Below are 22,660 nucleotides of genomic sequence, written 5' to 3'. Positions count from 1 at the left end.
TTCAGGGGCAGAACGGGGATTCAATCTTGCAACCTTACAGTTAACTAGTCCAACGCTCTAACCACCTGCCTCACGAGGAGCCCGCCTGTTACGCGAATGCAGTAAGAAGTCAAGGTAAGTTGCTAGCTATCATTAAACTTAATCAATCATAATCACTAGTTATAACTACACATGGTTGATGATATTACTAGTTTATCTAGCGTGTCCTGTGTTGCATATAATCGATGCGGTGTGCATTTGCGAAAAAGGACTGTCGTTGCTCCAATGTGGACCTAACCATAAACACCAATGCCTTTCTTAAAATCAATACACAAGTATATATTTTTAAACCTGCATATTTAGCTAAAAGAAATCCAGGTTAGCAGGCAATATTAACCAGGTGAAATTGTGTCACTTCTCTTGCGTTCATTGCACGCAGAGTCAGGGTATTTGCAACAGTTTGGGCAGCCTGGCTCATTGCGAACTAATTTACCAGAATTTTACGTAATTATTACATAACATTGAAGGTTGTGCAATGTAACATGAATATTTAGACTGATGGATGCCACCCGTTAGATAAAACACGGAACGGTTCCGTATTTCACTGAAAGAATAAATGTTTTGTTTTCGAGATGATAGTTTCCGGATTCTACCATATTAATGACCTAAGGCTCGTATTTCTGTGTGTTATTATGTTATAATTAAGTCTATGATTTGATAGAGCAGTCTGACTGAGCGATGGTGGGCACCGGCAGGCTCATAAGCATTCATTCAAACAGCACTTTTGTGCGTTTTGCCAGCAGCTCTGCTGTTTATGACTTCAAGCCTATCAACTCCCAAGATTAGGCTGGTGTAACGATGTGATGTGAAATAGCTAGCTAGTTCGCGGGGTGCGCGCTAATAGCGTTTCAAACGTCACTCGCTCTGAGACTTGGAGTAGATTTTCCCCTTGCTCTGCATGGGTAACGCTCTTCGAGGGTGGCTGTTGTCGTTGTGTTCCTGGTTCGAGCCCAGGTAGGAGCGAGGAGAGGTACGGAAGCTATACTGTTACACTGGCAATACTAAAGTGCCTATAAGAACATCCAATAGTCAAAGGTTAATGAAATACAAATGGTATATAATAATAATAACTACAACCTAAAACTTCTTCGCTGCTAATAATGAAGACATGTTAAAAGGAACCACCAGCTTTCATATGTTCTCATGTTCTGAGCAAGGAACTTAAAGCTTTCTTACATAGCACATATTGCACTTTTACTTTCTTCTCCAACACTTTGTTTTTGCGTTATTTAAACCAAATTGAACATGTTTCATTATTTATTTGATGCTAAATTGATTTTATTGATGTATTATATTAAGTTAAAATAAGTGTTCATTCAGTATTGTTGTGATTGTCATTATTACAAATACATTTTAAAAGTCGGCCGATTTAATCGGTATCGGCTTTTTTTGGTCCTCCAATAATCGGTATCGGCGTTGAAAAATCATAATCGGTCGACCTCTAGTCTCTTTCTCGCTCTCTCTTTCTCCCCATCCCTGTCTCTTCCCCTCTTTCTCCCCATCCCTGTCTCTTCCTCTCTTTCTCTCTCTCTCCTTCTCCCCATCCATGTCTCTTCCTCTCTCTATTCCTCTCTCTTTCTCCCCATACCTGTCTCTTCCTCTCTCTTTCTCCCCATCCTGTCTCTCTCTCTCAATTCAATTTGCTTTATTGGCATGATGTAACAATGTACATATTGCCAAAGCTTATTTTGGATATTTACAATATAAAAATTAGATTCAAAATTGTCAACGGGACAACAGTAACAACAATAACCAAGTGTCAAAATAACCATACATTCAACAATAACAATACGCATACAGTAGAGGACATGTGCAGGTTGATTGGTTTGTCAGACACTGTCCCTCAACTTATGGCAGGCAGCAATGTAGTGCGCTGCCAACCCACAGCTCTCAAATTTGGGGAAAATGACACTCTCTAATTGTTTTATATTTTTTACATTTTGTCTCCCTCTCTCTCTCCATCGTTGTCTCTTCCTCTCCCTCTCTCCATCCCTGTCTCTTCCTCTCTCTCTCTCCATCCCTGTCTCTTCCTCTCTCTCTCTCCATCCCTGTCTCTTTCTCTCTCTCTCTCCATCCCTGTCTCTTCCTCTCTCTCTCTCCATCCCTGTCTCTTCCTCTCTCTCTCTCCATCCATGTCTCTTCCTCTCTCTCTCTCCATCCATGTCTCTTCCTCTCTCTCTCTCCATCCATGTCTCTTCCTCTCTCTCTCTCCATCCATGTCTCTTCCTCTCTCTCTCTCCATCCATGTCTCTTCCTCTCTCCATCCATGTCTTTTCCTCTCTCTCTCTCTCCATCCATGTCTCTTCCTCTCTCTCTCTCTCTCTCTCTCTCCATCCATGTCTCTTCCTCTCTCTCTCTCTCTCCATCCATGTCTCTTCCTCTCTCTCTCTCTCTCTCCATCCATGTCTCTTCCTCTCTCTCTCCATCCTTGTCTCTTCCTCTCTCTCCATCCCTGTCTCTTCCTCTCTCTCTCCATCCCTGTCTCTTCCTCTCTCTCTCCATCCGTCTCTTCCTCTCTCTCTCCATTCCTGTCTCTTCCTCTCTCTCTCCATTCCTGTCTCTTCCTCTCTCTCTCCATTCCTGTCTCTTCCTCTCTCTCTCTCTCCATCCCTGCCTCTTCCTCTCTCTCTCTCCATCCCTGCCTCTTCCTCTCTCTCTCTCTCTCCATCCCTGTCTCTTCCTCTCTCTCTCTCTCTCCATCCCTGTCTCTTCCTCTCTCTCTCTCTCCATCCATGTCTCTTCCTCTCTCTCTCTCTCCATCCCTGTCTCTTCCTCTCTCTCTCATCCCTGTCTCTTCCTCTCTTCTTACATTTACATTTAAGTCATTTAGCAGACGCTCTTATCCAGAGCGACTTACAAATTGGTGCTTTCACCTTATGACATCCAGTGGAACAGCCACTTTACAATAGTGCATCTAGGTCTTTTAAGGGGGGGGTGAGAAGGATTACTTTATCCTATCCTAGGTATTCCTTAAAGAGGTGGGGTTTCAGGTGTCTCCGGAAGGTGGTGATTGACTCCACTGTCCTGGCGTCGTGAGGAGTTTGTTCCACCATTGGGGGCCAGAGCAGCGAACAGTTTTGACTGGGCTGAGCGGGAACTGTACTTCCTCAGTGGTAGGGAGGCGAGCAGGCCAGAGGTGGATGAACGCAGTGCCCTTGTTTGGGTGTAGGGCCTGATCAGAGCCTGGAGGTACTGAGGTGCCGTTCCCCTCACAGCTCCGTGAGGCAAGCACCATGGTCTTGTAGCGGATGCGAGCTTCAACTGGAAGCCAGTGGAGAGAGCGGAGGAGCGGGGTGACGTGAGAGAACTTGGGAAGGTTGAACACCAGACGGGCTGCGGCGTTCTGGATGAGTTGTAGGGGTTTAATGGCACAGGCAGGGAGCCCAGCCAACAGCGAGTTGCAGTAATCCAGACGGGAGATGACAAGTGCCTGGATTAGGACCTGCGCCGCTTCCTGTGTGAGGCAGGGTCGTACTCTGCGGATGTTGTAGAGCATGAACCTACAGGAACGGGCCACCGCCTTGATGTTATTTGAGAACGACAGGGTGTTGTCCAGGATCACGCCAAGGTTCTTAGCGCTCTGGGACGAGGACACAATGAAGTTGTCAACCGTGATGGCGAGATCATGGAACGGGCAGTCCTTCCCCGGGAGGAAGAGCAGCTCCGTCTTGCCGAGGTTCAGCTTGAGGTGATGATCCGTCATCCACACTGATATGTCTGCCAGACATGCAGAGATGCGATTCGCCACCTGGTCGTCAGAAGGGGGAAAGGAGAAGATTAATTGTGTGTCGTCTGCATAGCAATGATAGGAGAGACCATGTGAGGTTATGACAGAGCCAAGTGACTTGGTGTATAGCGAGAATAGGAGAGGGCCTAGAACAGAGCCCTGGGGACACCAGTGGTGAGAGCACGTGGTGAGGAGACGGATTCTCGCCACGCCACCTGGTAGGAGCGACCTGTCAGGTAGGACGCAATCCAAGCGTGGGCCGCGGGAGATGCCCAACTCGGAGAGGGTGGAGAGGAGGATCTGATGGTTCACAGTATCGAAGGCAGCCGATAGGTCTAGAAGGATGAGAGCAGAGGAGAGAGAGTTAGCTTTAGCAGTGCGGAGCGCCTCCGTGATACAGAGAAGAGCAGTCTCAGTTGAATGACTAGTCTTGAAACCTGACTGATTTGGATCAAGATGGTCATTCTGAGAGAGATAGCGGGAGAGCTGGCCAAGGACGGCACGTTCAAGAGTTTTGGAGAGAAAAGAAAGAAGGGATACTGGTCTGTAGTTGTTGACATCGGAGGGATCGAGTGTAGGTTTTTTCAGAAGGGGTGCAACTCTCGCTCTCTTGAAGACGGGAGGGACGTAGCCAGCGGTCAGGGATGAGTTGATGAGCGAGGTGAGGTAAGGGAGAAGGTCACCGGAGATGGTCTGGAGAAGAGAGGAGGGGATAGGGTCAAGCGGGCAGGTTGTTGGGCGGCCGGCCGTCACAAGACGCGAGATGTCATCTGGAGAGAGAGGGGAGAAAGAGGTCAGAGCACAGGGTAGGGCAGTGTGAGCAGAACCAGCGGTGTCGTTTGACTTAGCAAACGAGGATCGGATGACGTCGACCTTCTTTTTCAAAATGGTTGACGAAGTCATCTGCAGAGAGGGAGGAGGGGGGGAGGGGAGGAGGATTCAAGAGGGAGGAGAAGGTGGCAAAGAGCTTCCTAGGGTTAGAGGCAGATGCTTGGAATTTAGAGTGGTAGAAAGTGGCTTTAGCAGCAGAGACAGAGGAGGAAAATGTAGAGAGGAGGGAGTGAAAGGATGCCAGGTCCGCAGGAGGCGAGTTTTCCTCCATTTCCGCTCGGCTGCCCGGAGCCCTGTTCTGTGAGCTCGCAATGAGTCGCCGAGCCACGGAGCGGGAGGGGAGGACCGAGCCGGCCTGGAGGATAGGGGACATAGAGAGTCAAAGGATGCAGAAAGGGAGGAGAGGAGTGTTGAGGAGGCAGAATCAGGAGATAGGTTGGAGAAGGTTTAAGGAGAGGGAAGAGATGATAGGATGGAAGAGGAGAGAGTAGCGGGGGAGAGAGAGCGAAGGTTGGGACGGCGCGATACCATCCGAGTAGGGGCAGTGTGGGAAGTGTTGGATGAGAGCGAGAGGGAAAAGGATACAAGGTAGTGGTCGGAGACTTGGAGGGGAGTTGCAATGAGGTTAGTGGAGGAACAGCATCTAGTAAAGATGAGGTCGAGCGTATTGCCTGCCTTGTGAGTAGGGGGGGAAGGTGAGACGGTGAGGTCCAAAGAGGAGACGAGTGGAAAGAAGGAGGCAGAGAGGAATGAGTCAAAGGTAGACGTGGGGAGGTTAAAGTCGCCCAGAACTGTGAGAGGTGAGCCGTCCTCAGGAAAGGAGCTTATCAAGGCATCAAGCTCATTGATGAACTCTCCGAGGGAACCTGGAGGGCGATAAATGATAAGGATGTTAAGCTTGAAAGGGCTGGTAACTGTGACAGCATGGAATTCAAAGGAGACGATAGACAGATGGGTAAGGGGAGAAAGAGAGAATGACCACTTGGGAGAGATGAGGATCCCGGTGCCACCACCCCGCTGACCAGAAGCTCTCGGGGTGTGCGAGAGCACGTGGGCGGACGAAGAGAGAGCAGTAGGAGTAGCGGTGTTGTCTGTGGTGATCCATGTTTCCGTCAGAGCCAAGAAGTCGAGGGACTGGAGGGAGGCATAGGCTGAGATGAACTCTGCCTTGTTGGCCGCAGATCGGCAGTTCCAGAGGCTACCGGAGACCTGGAACTCCACGTGGGTCGTGCGCGCTGGGACCACCAGATTAGGGTGGCCGCGGCCATGCGGTGTGGAGCGTTTGTATGGTCTGTGCAGAGAGGAGAGAACAGGGATAGACAGACACATAGTTGACAGGCTAGAGAAGAGGCTACGCTAATGCAGAGGAGATTGGAATGACAAGTGGACTACACGTCTCGAATGTACAGAAAGTTAAGCTTACGTAGCAAGAATCTAATTGACTAAAATGATTAAAATGATACAGTACTGCTGAGGTAGGCTAGCTGCGTTGTTGACACTACCCTAATCAAGTCGTTCCGTTGAGTGTGAAGTTTCTACAATGCTGCTTTTCGGGGGCAAGCTGGCTAGCTAGCAGTGTTGGTTACGTTACGTTGCGTTAGGAGAACGACAATAGCTGGCTAGCTAACCTAGAAAATCGCTCTAGACTACACAAATATCTTTGAAACAAAGACGGCTATGTAGCTAGCTATGTAGCTAGCTACGATCAAACAAATCACACCGTTGGGACTGTAATGAAATGAAATGAAAATATGATACTACCTGTGGAGCGAAGCGGAATGCGACCGAATGCGAAAGTTCTATTCAGTAGACGGCCCTATGGTTCTTCTTTCCATTCCGTCTCGGTCTGTCTTTTTCCATCTACCACTCTTTCATCTCTTAGTGACAGCAGGAGGAAAGGAAAATATAGGGAGACTGGACATTTCCTCCTTGCACTGCAGTTTTGGTCACTGCTTTATGAAGTAGCATGAAGTAGCTCAGGGTCACCAGAATAGTATGGTGAATTTAATCACTAGGGCCGCCCCAAATAGCACCCTATTCCCTACATAGTGCATTACTTTTGACCAGGGCCCTATGGTTCTTCTGTGCCATGAGCAACTGTATAACTATGCTGTTATCTAAACCTAATCACAAATGACACAGAACAGTTGTAAATAATGCTAACAATATTAACAACTGTTGAGTTTATGATACCTTGATATGATGCATAACGTTTTTCCAGAACAACCGTGTCAATTTCCACTGACTCTGTCAGAAATGGCACCCTATCCCCTATATAGTGCACTACTTTTGACCAGAGCCCCATGGGCCTTGGTCAAAAGTAGTGCACTATATAGGCTGCCATATGGGATGCAGATTATGTGCGTGGGGATGTTTTATTTGACAGTGTAGGACTGAAAAGAGAGAACGTAGAGCAAGTATGACAAGTGATAAGTGTAGGTAGTTTCTAACTTTCTCCCTCCCTCTCTCTCTCCGTTGTCTGTGAGGAAAACCAATTCAATTATGCTCACGTCATTTGACACCTGAAATACTTTGACTAATTCCTGTAAAATGGTGGTCTTTGTGTGTAGGGCAGGCTTTGTGATTGGTCTTGCATGTCAAATCCACAGTCCACCAATTACACCCTGCGTCCCAAATGACACCCTCTTCCCTCTATAGGGCATTACTTTTGACCAGAGCCATATGGGCCCTGGTAAAAAGAAGTGCAGTATGTAGGGAATAGGGTGTCATTTGAGAAACAGACTGCTTTCCATCACACTATAGAACCAGACCAGATTGAGGCATAAGGATACAAATAGGGGACTAGATCAGTGTTTGACAAACTCGCCCCTTCGTCTGTGATTGGTCAACAGTAGGGATCCTTCAATTAAGTGTTTGTTGTCATTCAAAGAGAGATGACTCATTTTCATGCACATTTTTTCACTTGAGAAATACTGCACCAATCATCTTAGTTAAATGTAAAATTGTGTGACTAAGACCTAGGTAAAACATCAGAATTAATGACAGATTCATTGAGTTATCTATTTTGAGGAAGTGTATACTGGCTACTGTGTCAAGAGAGACCAACAGTATTATTGACCCCACCCCCCATTTTTCGAGCAAATGTATTTTAAGTGTGAGGCACAGACGTTCACTTCACCTAGCCAAGTTCTGTTAGGAGAAAAATCTAATTATATTTGTCACATGTACCGAATACAACAGGTGTAGACAATGCAGTTTTATTAAAATACAACACTTTTAGGGCCTTACTCGGACACCACCTGGTATAGAGGTCCTGGATGGCATGAAGCTTGGCCCCGGTCATGTACTGGGCCGTACGCACTACCCTCTGTAGTGCCTTGCGGTCGGAGGCTGAGCAGTTGACTATACCAGGCAGTGATGCAACCCGTGCTCTCAATGGTGCAGCTGTAAAACGGCTCTATTTCACGAAATATGTCCATTAATATGTTAACATATCATATGTGTCATAACAATTTAGACTGTTCTCACTACACGAAAATGCGAGCGTTTCTGTAGCTCACCAATAGAAACGGGCCAGCTACATTTCCTGGTTGTAAGCAAACCACAATATCCATAATTCATTGTGATTTCCGGATGTAGTACCGCCCCCTGGATGTGTATCCAGTTGATATGGTAAATATCAAAATGCCTGTGTTTGTAGCCAGCACTTTCAGCCAGAGGATTTCGAAACTGAATTAAAGTCTCAACTGATGGGGTTTGCCATGTCGTCGATCGTTGGAAAGTGATGCTATTCCATAGATCCCCCCCCTTCATTTCAAATAGGAAGGCATCTGATCAGCCAACATTGAAGCAGAAAATAAGTCAAGCTGAGGTAACGTAGCTAGTTAGCTAGCGTCAAACTACATTTGTTTACCTAAAAAAAAATCTAGCTAGCTACATTTCATAATATGCTGGTTAGACATACCAAAGCATGTCAATGTCATTAGCCAGCTGCTATCTGCCGATATGCTTTGTAATTTTGCAAGCTAACGTTAGCTTCGTTAGGTTACGTTAGCTAGCTAACTACCGCAGAGGCTAATGTGACTGTTCTATTTAGAGTCCGATCCCATCAACATCTGCAGAGGCATCAAGCTCACCACCAGCAACTAGTGTAAGTCACCTTACTAAAATCGACAAGATTGTTCCATGATGAGAAAACAACGGTACTGGAGCTAGGCATAAACATGGTCCGTGTCTTGTTGCAATAGATTGTGTGTTTACAAGTAGGCTACAACTCGAGTCCTATTGTAGTTCTCTGTATAATGAAGTCTTAGTTGATTGTTCAAGCAAGGCTTGAAGTCTAAATGGGAGAAAATGAGGTATTGGTTAGGAGGGGATGGTGTGCGTGACTGACTGGTGTCTGTTAGGGTGGGTATTGTGTGCGTGAAGGTTAGTATGCATTATCTATTGACTTGAGGAGGGTGGGTGGATATAGGACCTTGTTTGAGTGTGTATTGATGGGGACAAAGTAGTCAAATGTGAGCTAATCACTGACTGCAGTGTGTCCTACAGACGAACCCTGCTGCTGTTGACCCTGACACAGGCGTTGGTAGTATAGAGCCTGTAGACTCATTGGATGAAAGCTTTCAGCCTGGAATAAACTCAATCATCTGACTTTGAAACAAGCCAGAAGAGCAAAAGGTATTTATGAAAAAGCACAATACCCTCTTGAGAAAACAAAATCACCAATACACTGAACTGTCTACAACAGTCAGTTCTTTGGCATGGGGGAGAGGGACTGTTAGTATTCTCTTCTAGCCTATTCACTCTATTGTTGGCTGTGCTTGTCTACTCACCCACACGACTGTAGGTGCTCATACACAACAATACACAACTAGATTGTCTACAAGTCAAGCCCCCCTCAAACCTTTCACATCTTTCTGAATGATTGACTCTGAGTGAAACAAAACACATACCAGTCAACCGTACCCTTTTTTGTTTACAAATTAACATGGCTTATTGTATGATTACATATCCTCATGATCTGTATGCATGTCCTTCCAGGAGACTTTCAGCACAAACAAATAATCTGCAAGAGGTCAAAGCATTGGGTGGCGAAGAAAGGGTACGAGAGGCTTGTCCACCTGGCTGTGGCGTGCAGAAAGGACCTGCCGGTTGTCTACAAGGAGCCTGAGTTATAGCTCCCCAAACCCAATATCCCTGCCAACAGCGCCAAAGCCTGCTAAACCAGCTGCCATTACTCAACACAAGAAAAGGTTCACCCTCTGAAGAGCATTCTGGAACCTGCCTGGAACATTCAAGCAACGCAACATCCATATTTGTGTAGTATAATATAGAATGCCTAGTATGCTCACAACTACATTGTGGTATAGATATTGCTAGTTGTTGTACATACAGCGTATATAAGTATACTGTCAAGTGGGTAAATGATTCCAGCTGTATCAGAAAAGTGTTGACTTCAACTTCTGGGTCAATTAATTGTGATATTCATGAAATGTATTTGGATAAACTAGCGAATGTCTTACTGCACAAAACATGTCTGCATGGACTTGGTGTATCATTTAAACTTTAATTTGTTGGCAAGTAAACATGTTTCAATAAAACAGTAGATTAGTCTGTCAATAGTAAGTAGATTGACAGTAGATTTGTCTGTCAATAGTAAGTAGATTGACAGATTAGTCTGCTAAATGACAAAGAATGTAAAAAATAAAGAATATATATATATATATATATATATAGTAAATAAGTAGACATGGCTTGTATTCAAGAAAAAGTTTATTCGCTCTGGAGACCTAGGTGAGTGTACTCAGCAGTGTGCAGGAACAGTTATGGCAATTTATATACAGTAGAATAAAAATATACTACTAATGCTTATAAATGCCCTGAAATGCTTACTTACAAGCCCTTAACCAACAGTGCAGTTCAAGAAGAGTTACGGAAATATTTACCAAATAAACTACAGTAAAAAATAATACTAACATTACGAGGCTATATATAGGGGCTACCGGTACCGAGTCAGTGTGCGGGGTACAGGTTACTTGAGGTAATTTGTACGTGTAGGTAGGGGTGAAGTGCATATGCATAGATAAACAGCGAGTAGCAGCAGTGTACAAAACAAATGGAGAGGGGATCAATGTAATAGTCCGGTGGCCATTTGATTAATTGTTCAGCAGTCTTATGGCTTGGGGGTAGAAGCTCTTAAGGAACCTTTTGGTGTCGCTTGCCATGTGGTAGCAGAGAAAACAGTCTATGACTTGGGTGACTGGAGTCTGACAATTTTATGGGCTTTCCTCTGACACCGCCTATTATATAGGTCCTGGATGGCAGGAAGCTTGGCCCTAGTGATGTACTGGGCCGTATGCACTACCCTCTGTAGCGCCTTATGGTAAGATGCCGCGCAGTTGCGATACCAGGCAGTGATGCAACCGGTCAGGATGCTCTCGATGGTGCTGCTGTAGAACATTTTGAGAATCTGAGGACCCATGCAAAATCTTTTCAGTCTCTTGAGGGGGGAAAAGGTTTTGTCGTGCCCTCTTCTTGACTGTCTTGGTGTGTTTGGACCATGATAGTTTGTTAGTGATGTGGACATCAAGGAGCTTGAAACCCTCAACCCGCTCCACTACAGCCCCATTGATGTTAATGGGGGCCTGTTCGGCCTGCCTTTTCCTGTCGTCCACAATCAGCTCCTTTGTCTTGCTCACATTGAGGGAGAGGTTGTTGTCCTGTCCTGCCAGTTCTCTGACCTCCTCCTTGTATGCTGTCTCATCTTTGTTGGTGATCAGGCCTACCACTGTTGTGTTATCAGCAAACTTAATGATGGTGTTTGGCCACAAAGTCGTGGGTGAACAGGGAGTACAGGAGTGGACTAAGTACACACCCCTGAGGTGCCCCCGTTTTGAGGATCAGCGTGGCAGATGTGTTGTTGCCTATCCTTACCACCTGGGGGCGGCCTGTCAGGAAGTCCAGGTTCCAGTTGCAGAGGGAGGTGTTTAGTCCCAGGGTCCTCAGCTTAGTCATGAGCTTTGTGGGTACTATGGTGTTGAATGCTGAGCTGTAGTCAATGAACAGCATTCTCACATAGGTGTTCCTTTTGTCCAGGTGGGAAAGGGCAGTGTGGAGTGCGATTGAGATTGTGTCATCTGTGGATCTGTTGTGGTGGTATGCGAATTGGAGTGGGTCTATGGTATCTGGGGGGATGCTGTTGATGTGAGCCATGACTGGTCTTTCAAAGTACTTCATGGCTACTGATGTGAGTGCTACGGGGAGGTAATCATTTAGGCAGGTTACCTTTGCTTCCTTGGGCACAGGGACTATGGTGGTCTGCTTGAAACATGTAGGCATTACAGACTCAGTCCTGTAGCGTAGCATCAGTGTCATCTGACCACTTCTCTATTGAGCGAGTCACTGGTACTTCCTGCTTTACTTTTAGCTTGTAAGCAGGAATCAGGAGGATATAATTATGGTTAGATTTGCCAAATGGAGGGCGGGGAGAGCTTTGTATGCATCTCTGTGTGTGGAGGAAAGGTGGTCTAGAGTTTTTTCCCCTCTGGTTGCACATCCTGGTAAAACTTGGTGAAACTGATTTAAGTGTCCCTGCGTTAAAGTCCCCAGCCACTAGGACTGCCGCTTCTGGATGAGCATTTTCTTGTTTGCTTATGACCTTTTAGAGTTGGTTGAGTGTGGTCTTAGTGCCAGCATCGGTCTGTGGTGGTAAATAGACAGCTACAAATGATATAGATGAGAACTCTCTTGGTAGATAGTGTGGTCTACAGCTTATCATAAGGTACTCTACCTCAGACGAGCAATACCTCGAGACTTATTTAATATTAGACATCGCGCACCAGCTGTTATTGACAAATAAGACACACATCCCCACCCCTCGTCTTACCAGACGTAGCTTCTCTGTTCTGCCGGTGCATGGAAAATCCCGCCAGCTCTATATTATCCGTGTTGTCATTCAGCCACGACTCGGTGAAACATAAGATATTACAGTTCTTAATGTCCCGTTGGTAGGATAATCGTAATTGTAGGTCATCAAAGTAGGATGGATGGCGGTGGGAGTTTACTCGCTCGCCTACAGATTCTCAGAAGGCAGCCCAATCTGCTTCCTCTTTTCCTTCGTCTTTTCAAATGACGGAGATTTGGGCCTTTTCCCAGGAGAGCAGTATATTCTTCTCGTCGGACTCATTAAAGGAAAAAGCTTCTTCCAGTTCGTGGTGAGTAATCGCTGTTCTGATGTCCAGAAGTTATTTTCGGTCATAGGAGATGGTAGCAGCAACATTATGTACAAAATATGTTACTACAGTTTTACCAAGGGAATACTTGTTAATGGTGTTTTTGTGTGGGCAGTGAGGTGTTCGGAGTCACTTTGATGCAAGGCGAGATTGTTGTTATGGGACTTTTCACATATCTAGATCGTCATCAACTTCTTTATATCCAAACGGTATTGTCTGTGAGAGAAAGACGAACGGTATTACACATTCATGGACAATCGTTGTGTACTGTCTGTATTCCTACTGTAGCAACATGGTGTAGAATATGAGACTTCTCACAGACACGTTAGCTACAGTAGCTACAACAGACAGGTACAGTTACTCCAAGACTAATATGGAGTTTTGCTCCTAATGAGAGGCACTGAGGCTGGTTACCTAGCTATAATGTTAGACCTCAGTAGATTTTAGGTACCGTAAATACACCGCTAGCTAAACCTGGCTAGCTTGCCTTGTAGTGGTACTAGCAAGCCCCATTATGGCCGAATCAATCACAATTTTACTGTACTGAACAACCCTGCCTCGTGTAAAAAAAAGAGAGCTTATATTGCTAGCTAGCTACCGACAGCAAAACGGCTTACTCATTTGACTATTGCTGTTCTGTTTTCTGGTCCAGCTTGTCTAGACTGCTGCTTGCTGGACTTGCGATATCATTTTTTGCTGTCTCCACTCCTCTCCGGTGTATTCCAGCTCAAATAAATAGGGCTGTACGTTCCTATGTAAAAGAACATCAAATAATGTTTTGTTGTCCAGCTCTTCTTGGAAAGAGCAATCATCAGAAACAGCCATCGTAGCTAACTATTTAGCAATCTCGGATAGACAGTGCACGGTAACATAGCTCCTGTGAACCTGTAAACTAGTACCATCCCCGTTTTGAAAAGGAAGTAGGACACCTGTCAGGCTGTACTCCTTACAAAGCCAGGGGAAATGAATCAACCTAGATATCCTGCAATGTCCTGGCAGATAGGAACATAGTTGAGGCAAGTCCAATGGCCCTATTATAAGCGAATAAGTCTGATCGTGCAATTGGCGAAACAGAAAGGCCACAATAATTGTTACAAAACATGAATCCATTCCTTTTTAGATCATACAGCAGGCTCAATCAACCAATGACATCATTGGTTGAACTCTCATGGTGTGAAAATGTAAATGATACAGCTATAGTGCACAATTGTGTCTGAAACACCCGATCGTCATTCATAATTATGTGTAACAACACAGGGTTGAGACCCAGATGCAGACACAGGAGGCAGATGGTTTGAGTCTCTATTTATTGTGCAACGAGGGGCAGGCAAGAGTTCAAAACCAGGCCAGAGTCCAAACGGTACAGGGCGGCAAGCAGGCTCAAGGTCAGGGGCCGGCAGAATGGTCAGACAGGCGGGCTCATTGTCAGGGCAGGCAAGAGGTCAAAACCGGGAGAACTAGAAAAAAATGAGACAAGGAAAAAGCAGGAGTACAGAAAAATATGCTGGTTGACAAGACAAGATGAACTGGCAACAGACAAACTGAGAACACAGGAATAAATACCCTGGGAATAATGGGGAAAACGGGTGACACCTGGGGGTGGGTGGAGACGATCACAAAGACAGGTGAAACAGATCAGGGTGTGAAGATTATGGAGGGAGACTGGAAAAACGCCACAAATACTGTCTTGCTGTGAAGTTCCCCTTTAACGGGGCACCACTTGCTCCAACCAAGAAACTATGAAATAGTTACAATTATAACTACGGTTAACTTATAATTCTGAAAGAAATGAAGTTCTTAAAATGACAAGGCAATGCGTTTCTCAGAGGCCAGTATACTTTATAAAACAAATTACTTTATCAGCAAAAAACAGGATAAAGCAATGAATGTACAAGATAAATTAATAAGTGAGATTGTGATGGCAAAATGATGTACTAATGTGATAGGCTACAGAATCACAAACAGGGAATGGGGATTAGAGGGCATAAAATCAAACAGTTATTCTTGATATTTCAGAACGAAGCAAGGCATAGATTATAGGAGAAATATAGAAAGTAAAAGTAACAGATTACATGCTCACATTCAAATCAGTGAAAATAAAACGAGGTCGAGCTGGACAACTCTGTCTGGAACCAAAGGTCTTCAGAGAACTTTTCATGCACGCAGTCCAAAACAAAGGATTTCAGATGTCTAAGTAAAATGGTTTTGTAGTTTATAAACGACATCTACCATGGCTGGTTGCCAGTCAGAACACAAGAAGTGGTGTTCACACATTTCATTTAAATTCCTGGACAGGAAGACGTGAGGCATCCCATCTGGAGAGCTGTGATTGGCTCAGGTGAGGGAATAGTTCCTGGGGCTGGGTCATCCCTCATTCATCGCCTGCAGGGCAGGAGTTGAGCAATTGTTCACATAAATGGAGTGTACTTCGTACTACACCGGCTCCGATGCTCGTCGGATGTGGCAGGGCTTGCAAACTATTACAGTGACACTAGCTCACCAGATGAGCAAAATAACTTCTATGCTCGCTTCGAGACAAGCAACACTGAAGCATGCATGAGAGCATCAGCTGCTCCGGATGACTGTGTGATCACGCTCTCCATGGCTGATGTGAGTAAGACCTTCAAACAGGTCAACATTCACAAGGCCACAGGGCCAGACGGATTACCAGGACGTGTAATCCCAGCATGTGTTGACCAACTGGCAAGTGTCTTCACTGAATACCATCATGTTTCAAGCAGACCACCATAGTGCCTGTGCCCAAGAACACCAAGGTAACCTGCCTAAATGACTACCGACCCGTAGCCCTCACGTCTGTAGCCATGAATTGCCAAGACCCACTCCAATTGGCATTGCATACCGCCCCAACAGATCCACAGATGATGCAATCTCTATTGTACTCCACACTGCCCTTTCCCACCTGGACAAAAGGAACACCTACGTGTGAATGCTTTTCATTGACTACAGCTCAGCGTTCAACACCATAGTGCTCTCAAAGGTCATCACTAAGCTAAGAACCCTGGGACTAAACACCTTTCTCTGAAACTGGATCCTGGACTTCCTGACGGACCACCCCCAGGTGGTAAGGGTAGGTAACAACACACCCGCATCGCTGATCCTCATCATGGGGGTCCCTCAGAGGTGTGTACTCAGTCCCCTCCTGTACTCCCTGTTCACCCATGACTGCATGGCCAAGTACGACACCATCATTAAGTTTGCCAACGACACAACAGTGGTAAGCCTGATCCCAGACAACGATGAGACCGCCTATAGGGAGGTCAGAGACCTGGCCGTGTGGTGCCAGGACTACAACCTCTCCCTCAATGTGATCAAGACAAAGGAGATGATTGTGGACTACAGGAAAAGGCAGACCGAGCACGTCTCTCTCATCGACGGGGCTGTAGTGGAGCAGGTTGAGAGCTTCAAATTCCTACTTTCTTAGCACTTTTTTTCTTAACTGCATTGTTGGTTAAGGGCTTGTATAAAGTAAGCATTTCACCTGTTGTATTCGAAGCATGTGACAAATAAAATTACACTCTCATTATGTCTTCCACCGCCTATGTGAAGACTGTGTGGTCGCACAGATACTAAACAGTATACTTTTCTGTGGATGAATAAGGGTAATATCTGCTAATCGTCAGCATATCACACACATTCTAAAATTCGATATTATTACACACACATCTCAACACTTTTAACCATGTCATTTTCGGTCCGTTTATGCTGTTTGCTTGAAAAAATAAGAGCGTTTGAGGCACTTTTGCGTGCAGTGTATTGTTCTCTATTGGAGAAGTTCCTTGGCTGTGTAGGCTGAGTCGTAGTCATCATCACTGTTTGTCAGAAACCTGCTGTGTCCATGTCGCCGGCAAGCTGTCTTAGCACCATTAGGTTAAACTTGCCGTCATTAAACTGGTAGGAGGAGCTTTGATGTAGACTAGTGGTGTGTAATGAGCAAAAGAGGGGAAGGACGACTCGTACTGGGAGCTTGCTGTGAGAGTGGCCGCCCTTTGTTCTCTGGCCAGTGAAGTGAAGTGCTTGTGTATTCTCACTGTGGTTGATGTCTGGCGTGGATGTGTTAATTCAACACTCCTCTACACCCCATTTGATTGATCCACCATCCACAGGTGAGGGTGTACGGCACAACATTGAAGTCAATATGTACAACAGACTGACTGGTGTGGTCATTTCCCACAGTCAGAGTCCTGCAATAAGAGCTACGACGCTAATATTTGTGTCAACTCTTCACAGTTGTTCTTTTAAAAAAAGAAAAAAAGAATTGAACCTTTATTTAACTAGGCAAGTCAGTTAACAACAAATTGTTATTTACAATGAACGGCCTAAGAACAGTGGGTTAACTGCCGAGGGGCAGAGCGACAGGTTTTTACTGTCAGCTCGGGGATTCGATATAGCAACCTTTCGGTTACTGGCCCAATGCTCTAACCACTAGGCTACCTGCCGCCCTAGACAAAGGTTCTGTGGGTGTCACAGAGTACACTTATCCCCCATTTTATTGACCCACAATCCATAGGTAAGGTTGCACAGTGCAATATGAATCTCCAATACACATAGTAGGTTGACTGGTAAGCTTAATATCTTTCATTTCACAGTGATTTCAGAGACCCCAATATGAGTTTAGATGCTAATATTGGTTTAAACTCACAGTTGTGTTCTGCATAAGGTTGTACAGTGAAATGGAAGTATGCCGCCAATGCAGTTCTGAATTCTAATACATCCATTTCCACACAAGAAGACTGTAATCCCTGCCAAAGGTGCTTCAACAAAGTACTAAATAAAGAGTCTGAATACTTATGTAAATGTGATATTTCAACGTTTTATTTGTAATACATTTGTAAAAATGTCTAAAAACCAGTTTTTACCTTGTCATTATGGGGTATTGTTTGTAGATTGAAGAGGGGAAAAAACGATTTCATCCATTTTAGATTACGGCTGTAACATAACAAAAAAAAGTCAAGGCGTCTGAACACTTTCGAATGCCCTGTATAACATACATGTGCAATGTATGCATGAATCATGCCAAAGTGTTTTCCTGTTTCAGTCATGACTTTGTCTATGTTCGCATGGGTCAAAAAAACAACAACTAATGATTGGTTTACATTAGAGCCTACCACAATGCAGGCGACGGCTAAAGGATGAATTTGGTGGAGCAACTGCAGAAACTTGCCACTTTATGACTTTTTGTAATGTTCATGCAGTCGACATGCAGGTGCAAGTCAGACCATTTTTTTTTAAACATCATAATCCAACACACTTTGACAACAGGGTTCTCAAATGCTGTGTCCAAAATGCTGTGTCCAAAATGGCACCCTATTGCTTATGTAGCGCACAACATTTGCCTCATGTTTGTAGTAAGACTGACTGATGATGATCAGTGAATAACACTGATCATCAAGACTGAAGTGCGAGTGTGAAGGTCATAGCGAAGTGTGTTATGGGTTATCAGTGTTTGTGACAGTAGATATGATCTCTGTAGAGGAGAAAGATAAGACTGAGACACGGTTAATCGTAGAGGGGATAGTGATGTCATTAACTTAGGGTGCATCCCAAATGGAACCCTATTCCCTGCATAGTCCTTATGTGTCTTTGCTAAAAGTGGTGCCCTGTAAAGTGAATAGGGGATGCAGCCTTGATAAATGAAGTTATGATATGAACTTTTGGGAGAGGCGGAGATGATGTCACCACAGTAGGAGATTTGCGTGTCATTGTTCTGGCGGAGGGGATGACAATGTAATTGTTTCACGTAAGGGTGGCTTTACATCTCCCCGGGCCGTATGTGTGTGTGTTTTTTAACAAGGCAGGGGTGAGAGCCAAATAGAAATCAAATAGCATGCACTGATGATAGAGGCAGAGATGTGGGGTAGAAAGAAAGAGCGAGCAATAGAGAGAGAGAAATATAATACAATAAGTCTGTTTCTATAGCAACCATCTAACCAGAGGCGGGAGAGAGAGAGGTGCAGCGCTGGAGAGACGGTTTCCGTAGCAATACACACAGGGAGAAATTTAGGAGAAAATACAGTGGGGCAAAGTATTTAAAAAAGTATTAAAAATCCTACAATGTGATTTTCTGGATTTTCTTTCTTCTCATTTTGTCTGTCATAGTTGAAGTGTACCTATGATGAAAATTACAGGCTTCTCATCTTTTTAAGTGGGAGAACTTGCACAATTGGTGGCAGACTAAATACTTTTTTGCCCCACTGTACATATATAGATACATGTAAAAAGGCAACGTAGTCAAGTGCAGGTGTTTGAGAGAAGAGGGGAAAGAAGAGTGGGTTGTGTGTGAAATCTACAGTACAGGGCAAAGAAGAAACCGATGGATGGATGGAGGAAAGGAAAGGCATTCATGAAATGGATTATGCTGCACTGCACATGGTAGAGGAGAAGAGGCAAAGTTCTGGTAGTCCAGCTTCAGCTCTGACCTTAGGTGACCCCACCACAGAGGGGAGAGAGAGGGGAGGGAGGGAGGGAAAGAGGGGAGAGAAGAGAGAATTGATAGGGGACTTAGAGTTAATAGATTTCTGTCCACAAATGTCACGGTTTGTCTCCCCAAGTCACAATGGTACTCAAGATCTGTGTCTCAAATCTAAGTTTGTGTCTCATACCTTAATACCTGTATGAGAATAATACCATCATAGCAAGCACATTTACTATTATATATTTAAATTTCCATGGGCTATTTAGAATATAATAAACTGTATATATTCAATATATTCAAGTCAATTTTGTCAATTGTATATCAGTACTTAACAATAGCCTCATTATGCGTAGTGTGATCGTATTATTCACAACAGAATCGTTGCAGAAAATGTCCGGAACTTCTTCACTCAAAACAGCAATTCCAAAGTTAACCCATTTTCGTAATTGACTTGGGTGATTTCAATGGGGTTTTAAAACAAATGTTTTGGGAAATATATTTTCAGACAATTCCCCACACTATTACTTAATCCGGTGTAATTAGTGTCGCTATTTAAAAAGACGCTTTAATTCTCCCTCTCGATCACCCTTTGGTTCAAAGATGATAGTCAAAGGTTTTGATAGGAAACATCTATACTGTACATTTGGATAAGACCTTTTAAGACTAGTTTGTCATCAAGTATAGCTTATTCTTGAATTGAATAAATTATCTTTGAACTGTAAAGATGAAGTGAACTGAAACTAGGGCGATATAGCAAGTCAATCTAACATGCACTGACTGCATGTGATTTTTACTATGCCCACTTACATGATATGCACAGTAATGGACAACAGAGTTGGGGTCAATTCGGAATTGAGTTGTGAATTGGTCTTTAATTCCAATTAAATTATTGAATTTTGAATTGAAATTCAATTGGCCACACCCCCATAGGAAGCTGAATTTGCATTGAATTTGAATAAAAGGAAGTAGAATTTAATTCTATGAAATTCTTGAAATTCTGATGGATAATTTATTCAATACCTTTTGACATCATGTACTATGTTTTAACATATTATTTAAACATGTAATATATATATATTTTTATATATATAAGTAGTGGTCTGGAAATATTCTAAGAAGATGTTTTAGGTTGTCTATAATAATTCATAATTCACCTACATGATATTAAAAATATCAAATACATCTTTGTTTTTGCCCAGAATGCATTAGATCACACTCCAGAATGGAAGGGAACAATCTAACATCTAATGCCCAGAATGCATTAGATCACACACCAGAATGGAAGGGAACAATCTAACATCTAATGCCCAGAATGCATTAGATCACACACCAGAATGGAAGGGAACAATCTAACATCTAATGCCCAGAATGCATTAGATCACACTCCAGAATGGAAGGGAACAATCTAACATCTAATGCCCAGAATGCATTAGATCACACTCCAGAATGGAAGGGAACAATCTAACATCTAATGCCCAGAATGCATTAGATCACACTCCAGAATGACAAAAATACAAATAAAATACTGTTTGACATCTTTGAGCTATCAAACTAATATTTCAAATGGTATCTGTTTTCTTTTGTAAGAGGTGGCAGATGCTTTTGGCAAAATATTTGTCAAAGGAATGAGACTCATATGTTTCATGTCTCAGTTGAATTTCTTTGAATTGGTTTGAATTCAATTCCACTTCCTTTAATAAAAATTGTATTTAAAGTCTGCTTCCTGTGGAGTGTGGCCAATTCAAATGTGAATTTAAATTCATGGGTGGAATTGAATTAAATCCCGAATTTACCCCAACTCTGATGGATGAATTCAACAGTGTTTACTCTGTGAAACTGATTTGGATTTCAATGCAAGGGTGGATTTTTGCAAGTTTAAACTTTTATTTAAAAAAGTTATACCTAGAACCTAAAAGGGTTCCAAATAAGGGGGTTCTACATGGAACACAAAAAATGGTTTTACCTGGAACCCAAAAGGGATCTTCAAAGGGTTCTCCCACAGGGAAAGCCAAATAACCTTTTTGGAACCTCTTTTTCTAAGAGTGTAGGGTTTTTTGTATGATTGAATGAATATGGCTGCTCAATCTTATCTGCATTAAAAATCTGTACTACTCACTTTTACTTTTCAGTTATTCTATCCATTATTTTCATTTTTTCGATATGTACATTTTTTATCTGGTGATTCTAATTTATTCAACTCTCGAAAGCAATGTCAAAGGGTTTGAGTGAGTCATCAATGTCCTATAAGACAATGTCAAAGGGTTTGAGTGAGTCATCAATGTCCTATAAGACAATGTCAAAGGGTTTGTGTGAGTCATCAATGTCCTATAAAACAGCTTATTTTCTTTGAAATCATTTTATCTCTGTGTCTTTCCTTCTAAGATTATTTAATGGTGAAAACACAACATATCTTTTTTCCAGTTTTGTATTCCAGATATTTATTCAAATCTCTTATTTCAGATATTTATTTCAGTTTCTTATTCCAGATATTTATTCCAGATTCAATTTTTTTTTGCTGGCCTGGTCCATTTTGCAGTCATCTATACCAGCTGGTTAATGGCAATGCCTATGTATCTTTAACTCCTATTGTGCTCCTATTGCCATGTGCTGTGCTGTCAATGACAATGATGTCATTAAGTCCAGGCTGTTATCTCTCATCTTGTAGATCTGCAGGTTATTTATTTGTAGGCACCTTGATGATTGTCTGTGTGTGTCCCAAATGGCACCCTGTTCTCTTTATAGTGCACTAAAGGGCTCTGATTAAAAGTAGTGCAGTATATAAGGAATATGGTGCAATTTGGGATGCGGGTTCTTTTTGTCTGCCACCATGCCTCCCTGAGCTCAGCACATTTAGACAGGTCAAGATGCTTTACTCATTTCATCTCTTTGACTACATCCCAAATGGCACCCTATTCTTTTTACGTGCTCTTGACCAGGGCCCGTGGTCAAATGTAGTGCACTATAAAGGGAATAGGGAGCCATTTGGGATTAAGTGTCTGTCTGCTGCGGGGTGCTGTCGTCCAAAACACACCCACATTACCTTTGCAGTGCTCTATCGTTTGGGATATATTGGAATGAAATGTGCATAGAATATATAGAATACAGTGCATTCGCAAAGTATTCAGACCCCTTGACTTTTCCCGCATTTTGTTATGTTAAGACCTTATTCTAAAATGGCTTAAATAAATTATTTCCCTCATCAATATACACACAATACCCCATAATGACAAGGCGAAAACAGGTTTTTAGAAATGTTTGCAAATTTATACAAATAAAAAAGTATTCAGAACCTTTGCTATGAGACTCGAAATTGAGCTCAAGTGCATCCTGTTTCAATTGATCATCCTTGAGATGTTTCTACAACTTTATTGGATTCCACTTGTGGTGAACTCAGTTGATTGGATATGATTTGGAAAGGCACACACCTGTCTATAT

At 43.5% G+C, this 22,660-nt stretch overlaps 1 long non-coding RNA gene across 1 annotated transcript; it reads left to right on the top strand.

Annotated features, from left to right (window-relative positions):
* The first annotated feature begins 8,200 nt into the window (after positions 1–8,200).
* LOC115101739 (uncharacterized) lies at positions 8,201–10,309 on the top strand. The gene is made up of 4 exons (XR_003859350.2): positions 8,201–8,429; positions 8,655–8,708; positions 9,110–9,238; positions 9,602–10,309. It is a non-coding gene; the product is annotated as an uncharacterized LOC115101739 (long non-coding RNA).
* Positions 10,310–22,660: the final 12,351 nt, after the last annotated feature.

This window comes from Oncorhynchus nerka, linkage group LG20, assembly GCF_034236695.1.
Source record: "Oncorhynchus nerka isolate Pitt River linkage group LG20, Oner_Uvic_2.0, whole genome shotgun sequence".
Taxonomy (NCBI): Eukaryota; Metazoa; Chordata; class Actinopteri; order Salmoniformes; family Salmonidae; genus Oncorhynchus; species Oncorhynchus nerka.
Note: the sequence above shows the minus strand (reverse complement) of the source record. Positions and strands in the feature narration are given on the sequence as shown.